Raw genomic sequence first — 14943 nt, 5'->3', positions numbered from 1 at the left:
CTAAGGACATCACACACATCCATGCCCGAGGCAGGATTCGAACCTGCGACCGTAGCGGTCGCGCGTTTCCAGACTGTAGTGCCTAGCACCGCTCGGCCACTCCGGCCAGCTGCTGTAATAGTCACAAACATGTAAGTATGTGGTATCACATAACATTCCGCCAGTGCAGACGGTATTTGCTTCATGATACATTACCCGTGTTAAAATGGACCGTTTACCAATTGCGGAAAAGGTCGATGTCGTGTTGATGTATGGCTATTGTGATCAAAATGCCCAAGGGGCGTGTGCTTTGTATGCTGCTCGGTATCCTGGACGACATCATCGAAGTGTACGGACCATTCGCCGGATAGTTACATTATTTAAGGAAACAGGAAGTGTCCAGCCACATGTGAAACACCAACCACGACCTGCAACAAAAGCTGATGATGCCCTAGTAGGTGTTTTAGCTGCTGGGGCAGCTAATCCACACATCAGTAGCAGACAAATTGCGCGAGAATTGGGAATCTCAAAAACGTCGGTGTTGAGAATGCTACATCAACATCGATTGCACCCGTACCATATTTCTATGCACCAGGAATTGCATGGCGATGACTTTGAACGTCATGTACAGTTCTGCCACAGGGCACAAGAGAAATTATGGGACGATGAAAGATTTTTTGCATGCGTTCTATTTAGCGATGAAGCATCATTCACCAACAGCGGTAACCTAAACCGCCATAATATGCACTATTGGCCAACGGAAAATCTACGATGGCAGCGACAAGTGGAACAGCAGCGACCTTGGCAGGTTAATGTATGGTGTGGCATTAAGGAAGGAAGGATAATTGGCCCCCATTTTATCGATGGCAATCTAAATGGTGCAATGTATGCTGATTTCCTGCGTAATGTTCTACCAATGTTACTACAAGATGTTTCACTGCATGACAGAATGGCGATGTACTTCCAACATGATGGATGTCCGGCACATAGTTTGCGTGCGGTTGAAGCAGTATTGAATAGCATATTTCATGACAGGTGGATTGGTCATCAAAGCACCATGCCATGGCGCGCACATTCACCGGATCTGACGTCCCCAGATTTCTTTCTGTGGGGAAAGTTGAAGGATATTTGCTATCGTGATCCACCGACAATGCCTGACAACATGCGTCAGTGCATTGTCAATGCATGTGCGAACATTACGGAAGGCGAACTACTCACTCTTGAGAGGACTGTCATTACACGTATTGCCAAAGGCATTGAGGTTGACAGACATCATTTTGAGCATTTATTGCATTAATGTGGTATTTACAGGTAATCACGCCGTAACAGCATGCGTTCTTAGAAATGATAAGTTCACAAAGGTACATGTATCACATTGGAACAACCGAAATAAAATGTTCAAATGTACCTACATTCTGTATTTTAATTTAAAAAACCTACCTGTTACCAACTGTTCGTCTAAAATTATGAGACATATGTTTGTGACTATTACAGCGCCATCTATCACAAAGCGAAGAAAGTGGTCCAACTAAAAATTCATATTTCTTTACGTATTACACGAATATGTAATAAAAAATGGGGTTCCTATTTAAAAAAACACAGTTGATATCAGTTTGATCTATGACAGCGCCTTATAGCAGGCCAACCATTGCGCCAGCTGGTTTCCCCTTTCGAGCTAGACAAATTTCGTTCTTTGTAGTTTTTTCGTTTGACACTTATTTCGTGAGATATTTGGCCCAGTCACGATCAATGGACTACCCTGTATATAAAAAATTACCGATTTTATTAGGTCTTGAAGTAATGCATGTAAAAATTTTAACATTTTCAACTGGTGTAGATTATATTTTAGAAAATAAAATAAAATACTTCCCACGCAAGTTTATAAGTAATATACATATTATTTTATTTGGAAAATTGCAAATTTTATAATCAGATAAAAACCCGAAAAAAAGAACAAGAATGTTTTCCCCTTCTAACTCCCCTTAAAGTTACGGAAATGTGCAAGCTTTCGGAGCCAGTGGCTTCTTCTTCTGGCAGAAACAATGAAGGGGAAGGAAAAGGGAAGAAAGAAAAGGATTGTCAAGGTTTAGGAAATGGGGAGAGTTGCAGAAAAGCTGCAGAGAAACCCAGGCCAGGACAGACTTACTGAATGGGATGAGAAATATGTAACTAAACCAGTCCATCTCTCATACCACCAGCAGATGTGAAGTATTCTTGTGATTGGTAGTAAGTCATAAACATTAAATTATTTTCAATGTATGTTCATATGTAATACTTCACGTACCTTTGAGGTATCATTGGGCCCATTGGGAAGACGATCAAAATCAGGCCACTGCTTTCTAATTATTTGGAACATTTCACTAAATGAGACCATCTTCCCATCATCCCATTTGTTGCCGCTGAAAGGCATGTACTCGATAAATCTTACATCAACATTTTACTCTTTTGTTAACTCCACAAAACTGCACACTTCATCTTCATTAAAATCTCGCATTACAACACAATTCATCTGTGGAAGAAAGTCACCATTAAAAACTTGGTATCAGATAAAGCTTGGTTTAAACAGAGTTTGAAAGACTTTTCGATAGGCAACTCATCCTACTCTATAGATGAATATCTTAACAGTGGCTGTTAGGCCAGCTTAAATAAGAATGTCTGTTAGATTTCAGTTCTGAGAGCACTTTGTCATAACAGTCAAGATTATGTACTTTTTGTTTGATAAATTTATTAATAGTGCATAACAATGTTTGAGTCTGACAGCGTATCAATTCTGAAAATATTAGCTGTTCCAGTTTGTATTGTATTCACCTAGTTTGACAATCTCCTGACAAATGATCAGGGTATTCAGATGTTTTATATTTTTTATGTTATACTTTCTGGCATGTTACTCACCCATGAGAATCATCTCATGTTTTGGGTCTTGGAACAAAAGCTGAATCTAATCTAATCCAACCTACAAAATAATGGTTCTACAAGTCTGTTGTTATATTTTTATACCTCACTGATTCTGTTAAATTAATCTTTTTCTCTCTTTTTTAGAGAATGTGGGAATTTATCTTAGCATGCCAAGCTGTTAACCTTCTTAACAATTTACGAAAATTAAACTACATACATCTCCAATCTTTTTCCCCACTCCAACGCACACATCTTTTGCTGAAGGTATTATTTTAACTATTACATTAAATTATGAAGCTTTCTTGAAACTGTGCTGCCATTTGTGAAACAAAGTTAAAAGTGTTCTCAAGATAAAAGGTCTTCACAAAAGGAGCATTTAGTATCTGTGCAGGTGGTAACACTGACAGCCTTCATATAAACAAGCCCAAATGGTAGAACATCCTTATTTACACATACACGCAATGACAGAAAAAAGGAAAAGAGCACACCTTTCATTCAAGCATTGAATATATAAACTGATGAGACAAAACACTATGACCTCCTGTTTGATAATGTGTTTGTCCACTGTTGGAACACAATACAGCAGTGATTTTGTGTGGGACAAGTTCAACAAATTTCAGGTATGTTCCCAGCATTATGTGAGGTATGTTCCCAGCATTATGCTGCACCGCATGTCTAAGCACAGGTCATGTAATTCCCATAAATTGGAGATCAGTGGTTTCTGGGTGCAGAACTGGTATCTGATAGCATCGCAGATGTATTCCATCAGATTCAGAAGGGGTGAATTTGATTCTGGCCTCATGACACTGAAAGTCATATTGTTGAAACATGTCACCTTCATTAGGGACAGGGTGCGGACAGTGCGCAATAATGTTCACACAGAACAAAGCTGTTATGGAGCCTTCAGTTACTACCACAGGACCCACAGAAGACCAGGTGAATGTCCTCCATAGCATAATATTGCTCCCACTGGCCTACGTCTGTAGCAAAGTGCACCTTTCAAGCACCAATTCACTCTGTTGACAGTGTATGTGCACAAAACCGTCAAGCAGGTGTAATGCGAAACACGAATGATTCAACCAGATGACACATTTCTATTGATTCACTGCCCAATCTCAATGCTCCTGAGCCACAGAAATTGTAATTCAACAGTGTTGTCAACATGGGAACATACAGGGGTTGTCTACAGCAGAGCCCTATGTTTAACAGTGTGCAATGAATGGTGTGCTCTGAAATACTCGTGCTTCCACCAACACTGTGTCATCAGACCTGCCACAGAAATTAGCTTCCTCAGCCAAATGTCATCTTTTTCAAAGGAACCATCCCAGCATTTGTCTTAAATCATTTAGGGAAATCAAGGAAAACCCAAATTTTGCTGCCACAACTAACTTCTGCCGTCGAATATATGTAGCGCTACACAGGCATGCTTCGTAGGCACAAAGATAAATACTGGCGCCGAAACCTCTGCGTCAGTAAATAAATTAAAAAAAAGGTGGAAGACTATTTTCATATATTATCCAACGAAGTAAATACAAATTCCGTATTGTTCATCTTCGAATGTAGCAGAACTTCAATGTATTACGAAAATCCGACTGGCAAGACTGTTTGGGATGTTTGTCAATATGGCCAACTCTACGTTCTGAATTTTGTCCTACCTGTGAGAAGAGATGGTTGCTAATAGGAACCTGATGAAATGTGCATCACATGCAGTATTCTATTCATCATAAGAGTAATACGAATATAAACATTTTGCCACGTATTCTTTCGTGTTTGCTGCTATCTTATTTAAATCCTGTCTGCCTAATAAACTACGAAACTAGAGTGAGACAACAGCAAACGCGGAAGAATATACACATCGTGTCATGTTTATATTCGTATTATTCTTATGCCTAATAGTGATACAGTCATAAATGGAGCACGGCAACTGACTAGATTTTTAAATCTAAGATGACTCTAATTTCTGTGCAGAATTTGATGTACTAAAGAAGCGGCTGCAAAGATTTTCAAATGGAGAAAAATTTTCGCCTAACTCTCGTTCAGAACATGTTCTATCATACACAGTCTATTATTTGGTTCTTGTTGATCATTATCAAAGAAAGCAGCAGTGTAAGTAACAAGAAATAGTAGTCTCTTGCCATTGTTCCGCTAATGAGATGATTTCTCTCTCTTTTTTTTTTTTTTTTTTTTAATTGTAAGCGGCGGTAGCATTCACAAAACCATCCATGCCGCGAGCGACGACAGGCCGCAAACACGCACTATCAGAATGCGACAAACAATGCATGACACAGTACAGTAATGCATTTTCAGCTTAGAGTGACATAAACGCCTATAACAAGGAAAACGGCACTTATCAGATCAAAGCAAAATAAGCAATCGATTCAAACCAGGAGAAGCACGTGAAAAAGGAAGGGTACCAGTATAAATACGGAGGAGCACCTGACGCATAGCAAAGGCTACCTGGTAAAGCTTAACTGCTAAGCTTACGACTCGAACCAAACTACTGTAGCTGTATCGTCAATCATTCGACCTAAGTTGTGTCTCATATTACAATGGACCGACTTTGTTTCGATTTGGAGGTGCGGCCTAAAACTTTTCTCTCCCCTTGAACTTCGAGTCTCAAATTTCAGGTGCAGCTTAGATTCAGGAATTTTTGTTTTTCCTTCCTTTATTTCGAGTCTCATTTTTCAGGTTTGAGTGCGGCTTAGATTTGAGTAAATACGGTAGGTGGTATTTCAACTAATTCTAACTATGAAATAAAACAAAGTACAGCAGGGAGCTCTGACGAATCAAAGAGCAGCGATGAAGATTCTGATGAATAGTAAAGTATGAGTTATGAAATAAGATGCTACTGAGATCGTAAATTTTTGTTGTGTTGATGAATCTGTTAACAAACATATTCAAAAATGCACTGAAACATTGGCACATGTAGTGTTGGGAGGTGATAAACTGTCATTACTGTTAGAGGAGCTACGTATTTCTTGCTGTTCTACTCCTACATGACACTGTATCTGAAGGTATAGAATGAATCTTCACTGGCTAGAGAAATGGGTAACACAATTTTACAAGTCTCTGCTGTCATGTAATCTCTTCAGGGAAATCATGACTGTACTAAGATTCGGTTTGTGGTTGACAAGGTCAGAGTCATTAAGAAATGCAAGGCAGCTACCATGTCAGTCCTAGAAGAGAGAGACGTAGCAAACTGTCAAAGGATGTACATTCCCGGTGCATATGTTTGTGGTGATGTACTAACCAAGTAATACTGAAGTGTGATCCAAGTCACACAAATATGGCTTTAATAATAACCTCCGAACAATATGCCTCTAAGGACTCAACAAGACACAGAACACTGATGTGCACATTACAAACTAGAATCACACAGAGAGTCAGTCAGCACTGTTCCATACATATATATGTTCGAGTCGCCAGCAGATGGCACGGCAGGGACCGCGCCACACGCTTGGCTCCCAGAGACAGCCTCCAACAGCCAGCCTGCAATGATCAGTCGGTGACCAATTTAAAGACGCATGTACGGCAACACAACTCTCGGTGCACTCACACAGACACGTACTAGTAGCACGATACAGCGGTGATGAGTAGTAGTACCCCTCCTGTCTTGCGCGCCTTTTATCTGGCTCTACAATTTACTTTCCTGGACCCACACAAATGCCTGATCCTCCTAATTCAATTTGCTCTGCAGACTATTTAAAATTCATACAGAAAAAGGAGCCACAATTGCACTTTGTGTGCCAGTTACTTTCCAATAAATTGGCACCAGCTGATCTTATTTAAGAATACTCAACTTTCGTAGCCATACTTACAGCACATCCTTTGCTTCCTGGCCTAAATCCAAGTTAACTCCCAGCCCCCATCCCCCCCCCACACACATGCCCCTCCCCCCCTCTCCCCACCCTCCGAATCAGCTAGTTGTGTGCTGTTATCTCACGTCACACCCTAGTCTATGAGTGCCCAGCTGTCTGTCGCCTGACTCCTCTACCTGCACCCCTAGCTAGCCCACAGATGGCTCCCCACTCTCCCACGAGCCACTAAATGCTTCCCTCCAAACCCCTCCCATCTCTCTCCATCCCTCACATTGCCTCAACCCACCCCATCCTACCCCACTCTAAAGCCCCACCTCGCTCCAGAACACTCACCGTGGGCCAGTAAAGAGCTGGCAGTTGAGCGACCACAACATAAGGAGACATGCACATGTGAGTGTGTGTGTGTGTGTGTGTGTGTGTGTGTGTGTGTGTGCGCATGTTTTCCCTACAGCTATAAAAAGAAAGTGCATTCTGGAAGCTCGCCAAGCAACGTACCTTTTAGTTTGGAAGGTAGAAGGCGAGGTACTGGTGGAAGTAAAGCTGTGAGGACGAGTCGTGAGTCGTGCATGGATAGCTCAGATGGTAGAGCACTTGCCCACGAAAGGCAAAGGTCCCAAGTTTGACTCTTGGTCCGGCACACAGTTTTAATCTGCCACGAAGTTTCATATCAGTGCACACTCCACTGCACAGTGAAAATCTCATTCTACATACCTTTTGTTCATGTGCCTATCGATGAGACAGTGCTTCTGCCTTTTGGTGAGCCGTCTCCTTTATTCCTAAATAATTCGTAATTTTCAACAGAAACTTTCCGTACGTTATTATTGCATCCTACATTACAATATGCAATTTCCACAATATGTGGTCATCTGTGAATATAATGGGGGTAACAACTGTAGGAGACCAAAAACTGACTGCAGTAGGCAAGTTCAAGTTATTGTACGCTGCAGTAGTTATGCAGAGGTGAAGAGGGTCACACAGGATAGGCTAGCATGGGAAACTCCATGAAACCAATCTTCAGATGGAAGATCATAACAATAAAAACATTTGATTCAGCATACACCAGACTCCAAACAGCGTACACAACCTGTATGCTCAGAAACACAGAAAATCATATTGGTTCCATCAGCAGGAAACTTCAGCGCATAATTGTTATGGAACACTGCGGTGATTTTGTTCATTAATGTAACCCAAAACTGGGGAGTAATAAGAGAGTATTGTTGTAACATCTTATCAACCTGGTTATCTAAATACATATTAAGAAGACTGGTAAAGTGTTATTTTAAAGCGCCACGAAAGTATTTGAGCAATGTATAAAATTAGAGAATCAGTGCATAATATTGAAAGCCTATCTACATTATCTATATCTGCATGACTAGTCTGTAATTCACAATTAAATGCTGGAAGAGGGTTCAGAGAACCACCCTCAACATATTTATCTACCATTACACTCCCCTACAGCATTTGAGGAAAAACAAACACTTCAATATTTCCGTACAAGCTCTGATTTCTCTTATTTTATTACAATGATCATTTTTCCCTATGTAAGAGGGCTCTAACAAAATATTTCCACATTCGGAGGAGAATGTTGATGATTGAAATTTTAAGAACCTGCTCCAGCAAAATGCTTTTGCTTTAATGACTGCCACCCCAATTCACATGCGATATCTGTGGCATGCACTTTCCTGTTTCCCAATAATACAAAATGATCTGCCCTTCTTTGAACTTTTAAATGATGTCCTCTGTCAGTCCTACCTGGTAAGGATCCCACACCATGCAGAATACTCCAAAAGAGGACAGACAAGTATAGTTGTAGATAGTCTCTTTAGTAATCCTAATCTTCTAAATGTTTTACTATTAAATCACAGTCTTTCGTTTGCTTTCCCACCGCATTATCTATGTGAGCATTCCAATTTAACTTATTTGTAAATGTAATTCCTAAGTATTCAGTAGACTTCATAGCCTTTAGATCTGCGTGAATTATCATGTAACCAAAATTTAGTAGATGCCTTTTACTACTCATGCGGATGACATAACAATTTTTATTATTTAAGGTCAGTTACCACTTTTTGCATCATATGGATAGGTAGCCTAAATCATTTTGCAGTTCATTTTGATCATCTGATCACTTTACAAGACAGTAAATGATTTGCAAGACCGTAAATGATAGCATCATCTAAGAGGACTGCTCAGATTCTCTCTTAAATTCTTAATGTAGATCGGCAACAGCAGGTGGTCTATAACACTTCCTTGAGGAATGTCAGATATCACTTCTGTTTTACTTGACGATTTTCCATCAGTTACTATGAACTGTGACCTTTCTGACAGGAAACCACACATCCAGTTGCACAACTGAGACAATACGCCATATGATTAGAAAATGCTTGTGAGGAACTGTTTCAAAAAGTCTTCTGGAAATCTACAAATATGGAATCAATTTGAGATCCTCAGTCGACAGCACTTATTACTTTGTGTGACTAAAGAGCTAGCTGTGTTTTAAAAGGTCGATATTTCTGAATCTATCTTGGCTATTTATCAATGAATCATTATCTTTGAGATAATTCATAATATTCAAACACAATATATGTTCCAAGATCCTAATGCAAATCAACATTAGTGATATGAGTCTGTTATTTAGTAGATTACTCCTCTTTTCTTTCTTGAGCATTGGTGTGACCTGAGCAACTTTTCAGTCTCTAGGTATGGATCTTTATCAAATGAGTGGCTATATATGATTTCTAATGGAGCTATTGTATCAGCATTCTCTGAAAGAAACATAACTGCTTATTACACTGAGGAGAGCTACTACTAAGTTACTCACAGTTGCAGTTGTTCTTGATTTGAATACTGCAATATTTACTTTGTTGTCTTTGGTGAAGAAATTTCAGAAATCCGTGTTTAGTAACCCTGCTTTAGTAGCACTGTCATCAGTAATATTACCACAGCTATTGCGCAGTGAAGGTATTGGTTGTGTCTTGCCATTGGTGTACTACACATGCAACCAGAACCTCTTTGGATTTTCTTCCAGATTTCAAAACGAAGTTTCACTATGGGAACTATTAAACACATCTTGCACTGAAACCCACCCTAAGTTTCGAGCTTCAGTAAAACATCGCTAATCTTGGAGATTTTGCATTCTTTTAAATTTTGACATGCTTTTTTTCATTGCTTCTGCAGCTGAGTTTTGACATATTTTGTGCACCACCCTTTTAATTTATTTGGTATCCTTTCAATTTATTTGGTATATATCTCATAATTGATGTCGATACTATTTCTCTGAATTTAAACCATGTCTGGTCTACACTTACATAGTCAGACTTGAAGGAGTAGAGACTTAGTAGAGACTGTCTCCTTGGAAGGCATCAAGTTAATTTTTATCTGCTTTCTCATTAAATGCCCTATTGTGTAGGGCTGAAAATTAATAGAGATAAGGCAAACATAATGTGCAAACTAAGTGGAAATTACTCGTCTCTTCCCCGATTTCAGTGCAATAGAAGATACTACAAGATGTTGACAGATTTCCATATCTCGGTAGCTTTATATGTAATAATGAGGTCACAGATGCAGAAATCACCAGCAGAACTGGAAAATCAGTCCATATGGCAATTAGGTCTGTAATATGTGAACAAAGCTTTGACTGTACTCCTTTATCGTTTATATGTGTGAGACTTGGAAAATGTCAGTAAAATCAGCACACAGTCTCCATATTTTTTACCAACAATGCTAGAGATGAATTCTGAAGATGTTAACCCAACCAAGTTACAAACGATGAAGTGCTGAGAATACGACGTCTAGACAGCCTGCACAAAATTATTGTTGAAAGAAGACTGAAGATTGCAGGTTATGTTCTACGCATGTAAGGTGGAAGAATCCCAAAATCAACACTGTTGTGGAAATCAATGGACAGATACAGATGTACAGGAAGACCTTTTAACACTTGGAACATTTGCAATGAATCTTCAATGCATGGACACAAACTTGGAGGAAGGTGAGAACGTGGCAGCTGATCGAGTGAACTAGTGGAAACCAGTTCCTTGTATGGTACTCAGCAAATCTGAGTAAGTTAGTAAGTAAGTAAGTAAGTAAAGAAAGTACAACTGGGGATTTTGCAAAACTGTTGGATGATCCATATTATTGTCTATATTTGACACTGTTGGACTTCTACCTTTTCCTTGATGTGTATTCTTCAAATTGTGAGTTTTATGAGAAAGCTGATAGGTACTTACCAATCAACCTTCCCTCACACGAACTGACATTGTCTCTTTGTAAATTCTACTGTGCTAACAATTATCTACTAAGAATCCTCGACTAGGTCTCCGCAGCTCAAATGAGGCACTTTCTTTGAAATTTCTGTCTTTGGCTATAATTGTCTTCCAAGTATGGTGACACAACATGCTGTCATGAAACTTTTGCCTTTACACTTGTTTACTTTTCTGGACACTGCCTTTTTCTGCACTGTGCACTAAATACACTATGTGATTAACGCCCAATCTCCAACAGCCAATCGTGAACTGTAAACAGTTGTAAACTCTACCAGAGCACATAACAAACTATTAACATTTGTGTTGTAGTGTTCTAAGCTGTGAGGTCATCAGCGGACAAATAATTTAGTACCTATTCCTGGACAGCCGGAGTGGCCGTGCAGTTCTAGGCGCTACAGTCTGGAACCGAATGACCGCTACGTTCGCAGGTTCGAATCCTGCCTCGGGCATGGATGTGTGTGATGTCCTTAGGTTAGTTAGGTTTAATTAGTTCTAAGTTCTAGGCGACTGATGACCTCAGAAGTTAAGTCGCATAGTGCTCAGAGCCATTTGAACCTATTCCTGACGTGCTGTTGTTTGGAACAACAACTGACATGATCCAAAATATTACTTTCTTTTATTATAGCTTCACTTTTATTTTGTCTAATGATTACTAACTTCAGTATCAAATTCCATCATCAAGCCACTATATGATCAGAAAGCATAGTGTATCTTTAAAATATTGTTTAATAAACAGATTACCATTATATCATCATTCCTTAAAGTAATGTCCAAAGTGGAAGGACAGATGATTAATTTTGAGTATATACAAAAGTCAGAGTACTGAACCGGATATGAAAGAAGGAAAACCAGAAGGGCAGTAAGAGACCGGTGCCTTCTATCACCTTACTTCCTTAATATGTTCATCAAGGAAGTAATAACAACAACAAAGAAAAGATGACAAGAATCAAAAGGTAATTTCTGGAATACTCCAAGGAAATGCGATAGGACCATTACATTTACAATGTATATAAATGATCCAGTAGAAAGTGTCAGAGGCTCCTTAATATTGTTCATAGGTACTACACTTGTCCATCAGAAAGTAGCAACAACAGAAGACAGTATCAATAATGCACAATGACCTGCAGAGGATTGGTGAATGATGCAGGCTCTGGCAGTTGACCCTGCACATAAATAAATGTAACATATCACACACACACACACACACACACACACACACACACACACACACACACACACACACACACAGGAAAAGAAATCCAATACTGTACAACTACACTATTAATGACAAATTGCTGGAAACAGAATCTACCATAAAATATCTAGAAGTAACTATCCAGAGCAACCTTAAAGTGGAACGACCACATAAAACAGCAATAGAAAAGCAGATGCCAAACTAAGATTCACAGGAAGAATCTTAAGTGAATGTAAATTACTTCTGTGTCCTTACCCAGTAGGACTGACAGAAGAGAGAAAGAAGATCCAATGAAGTGCGGAGTGTTTTGTCACAGGATCATTTAGTCGCTGTGACATCATTACAGATAAGCTCGGCAACTCCAGTGGTAGATGCCATAAGAGAGCAGTTGTGCATCACGGAAAGATTTACTACCCAAATTTCGAGAGAGTAGTTTCCGAGAAGAGTCTGACAACATAATAGTTACTCTCATATACAATTCACGAAATGATCACGAGAAGAAAATTTGAGAAGTTAGAGATAATACAGAAGCGTACTGACAGTCACTCTTCCCAAGCACTGTTCACAAGTGGAACAAGGCAGAGAGGATCAGTTGGTGGCATGAGACGTACCCCCTGCCACACACAGTTAAGTGGTTTTTGGAGCATGATGTCGATATGGAAACTTAATTACATGCATATACACTGCAGATTGACGACATCGCAATAGTAAATCAGAGTAGGAACTAAATAAAATGTTTCAGGCCTTAAATCAAGAAGTGGTAAAACTAAAGCTAAAAATGAATACAAAGAAGACAAAAGTTATGGCTACAGACAAGAAAGGAGGTGGAGGTAGGACTGACACAAGAACAGGCAATGAGCAACTCAAGAAAGGAACTGAAATTCACTATCTCAGTAGCATTTTGCAAGAAAACAATCAATATTTCAAGGCATTCAAGAAAAGAAAACCACAGGTGAAGAGTTCCTTCCAAAATAAGAAGAAGCTGCAACGAATAAACATATCAGCTTCCACATTAAGAAATTATTTGTAAAGACCTTTGTGTGGAGTGTTCTGACACACAGATGCAAAATCTGTACATTAGAAAAGCCAAAGGAAGCTCACCTCAAACCAGCTGAAATGTGGTTCTGGAGGAGAAGTACAAGAACTAGCTGCATTGACAGAAAAATTAAAGGAAATAGGAGAGAAGAAAGAACCACTGAAAGTTATAGGCCAGGGCAAAGCAAAATACACTGGACACTTAACTGGAGACGATAATCTTTTAAAAAACATTTCTGAAGGCAAGATCGTAGGTAAGAAAACAAGGGGATGACTGAGAACATCCTACTTAAACAATATGATCAATGAATGGGATTTTCTTCACACATGGAGATGAAGACAACTGCTGAAGAGAGGAAGCTGTGGCTGCCGAGACAAGGTTTAACCTTTTGGAAGAGTAAGGACAAACTAATACAAAATATGAGTCTGCATGGTAGCTACATATGGAATAAATGACAACTTCTTGCGTGCAGTCATCAAGTCACTTACCCCAGTAGGTGGCTTATCTACTAAAAGTAAAGGTCACTGTTATGCTTTCAATAGATGCGAACTGCACCCTGAAAATGGTATGTCTAGTTTGCAGTTGTACAGAAGCTTTTTATTTTGCAAAATGGTTCAAATGGCTCTAAGCAGTATGGGACTTAACGTCTGAGGTCATCAGTCCCCCATACTTAGAACTACTTAAACCTAACTAACCTAAGGACATCCCTGCCTAAGGCTGGATTCGAACCCGCGACCGTAGCAGCAGCACGGTTCCAGACTGAAGTACCTAGACCCGCTTGGCCACAGTGGTCAGCTTTTATTTTGCAAAGAAATTTTTGATAATAAGATGAACTGATGCTGGTACTTGCTACTGAAACCAGTAGTACTTAGACACAACAAAAGTGTGACTACAGAATTAAGAATAATTTTTCCAAGCAATCGAGTATTTTTTCAAAACAACACCACAATAGAGGAAACTTATTTTAAACTAAAGACACAAAAGAAAAAAAGAGAAACTGTAAAGATCTTGAGTCTCATAAGACTCTCTTGGGAGGAAAATATAAGATATTTAATTGGTAAACTTGCAAGGCATACTTTTTTATGTTGTATAAACTATGAAACTGTTAGCATCGTCAGCTAAAATTTACTTCTTCTGTCTTAATATACCTTCCTTCACTTACAGCTGCAGTGTGGAGACAGGGGTGAGGGTGGGAGTGGGGATGGGGGCGTGGGTGAGGGCGTACTGCTTTAAAATGGTGATTCTTGTATTGATATTCTTAACAACAGATTTATATCTTTTGCTTATGAAAGTCTGCATGCGATGACAGCTGCACTAGTAATACCTTCACAGGGTCGTATTCAAGTTGCAAGGCTAGATCTATGCCAGCCATGACATGCTCCCAGCCTTTCCTCCTCGTGATCTGGTTGTAGCGTTGGGACTGCAGGGTGTCTAAGCTGATGTTCAGACCGTCAAGCCCTGCCCTCTGCAAGGCAACCAGCTGTCTTGTCAACACGAGGCCATCGGTTGTCATTGAGACACTTTCGAGATGTTTTATTTTCTTCAAGGCACCTGTGAAACAGCAAATTATTCTAAAGAAACTGAAACAAATAATTTGTAACATTGCTGCTGCATATAAAACAAAACTCCAGTTGATAAATTGAAAATACAAATTCCTTAAAAGTTAACTGTACATTTGCCCTAATACAAAGAGATAAGAAGGGTTAATAAACTGAATTGAAGAATGCAAGTTAAGATAGCAATGAAAAAATAATTAGAGGC

The 14943-nt window shown here is 39.4% G+C and overlaps 1 pseudogene; it reads right to left on the bottom strand.

Annotated features, from left to right (window-relative positions):
- Positions 1-14716, bottom strand: part of LOC124721116 — a 52908-nt pseudogene extending 38192 nt beyond the window's left edge.
- Between the last annotated feature and the right edge of the window lie 227 nt (positions 14717-14943).

This window comes from Schistocerca piceifrons, chromosome X (assembly GCF_021461385.2).
Source record: "Schistocerca piceifrons isolate TAMUIC-IGC-003096 chromosome X, iqSchPice1.1, whole genome shotgun sequence".
In the NCBI taxonomy this organism is placed as follows: Eukaryota; Metazoa; Arthropoda; class Insecta; order Orthoptera; family Acrididae; genus Schistocerca; species Schistocerca piceifrons.
Note: the sequence above shows the minus strand (reverse complement) of the source record. Positions and strands in the feature narration are given on the sequence as shown.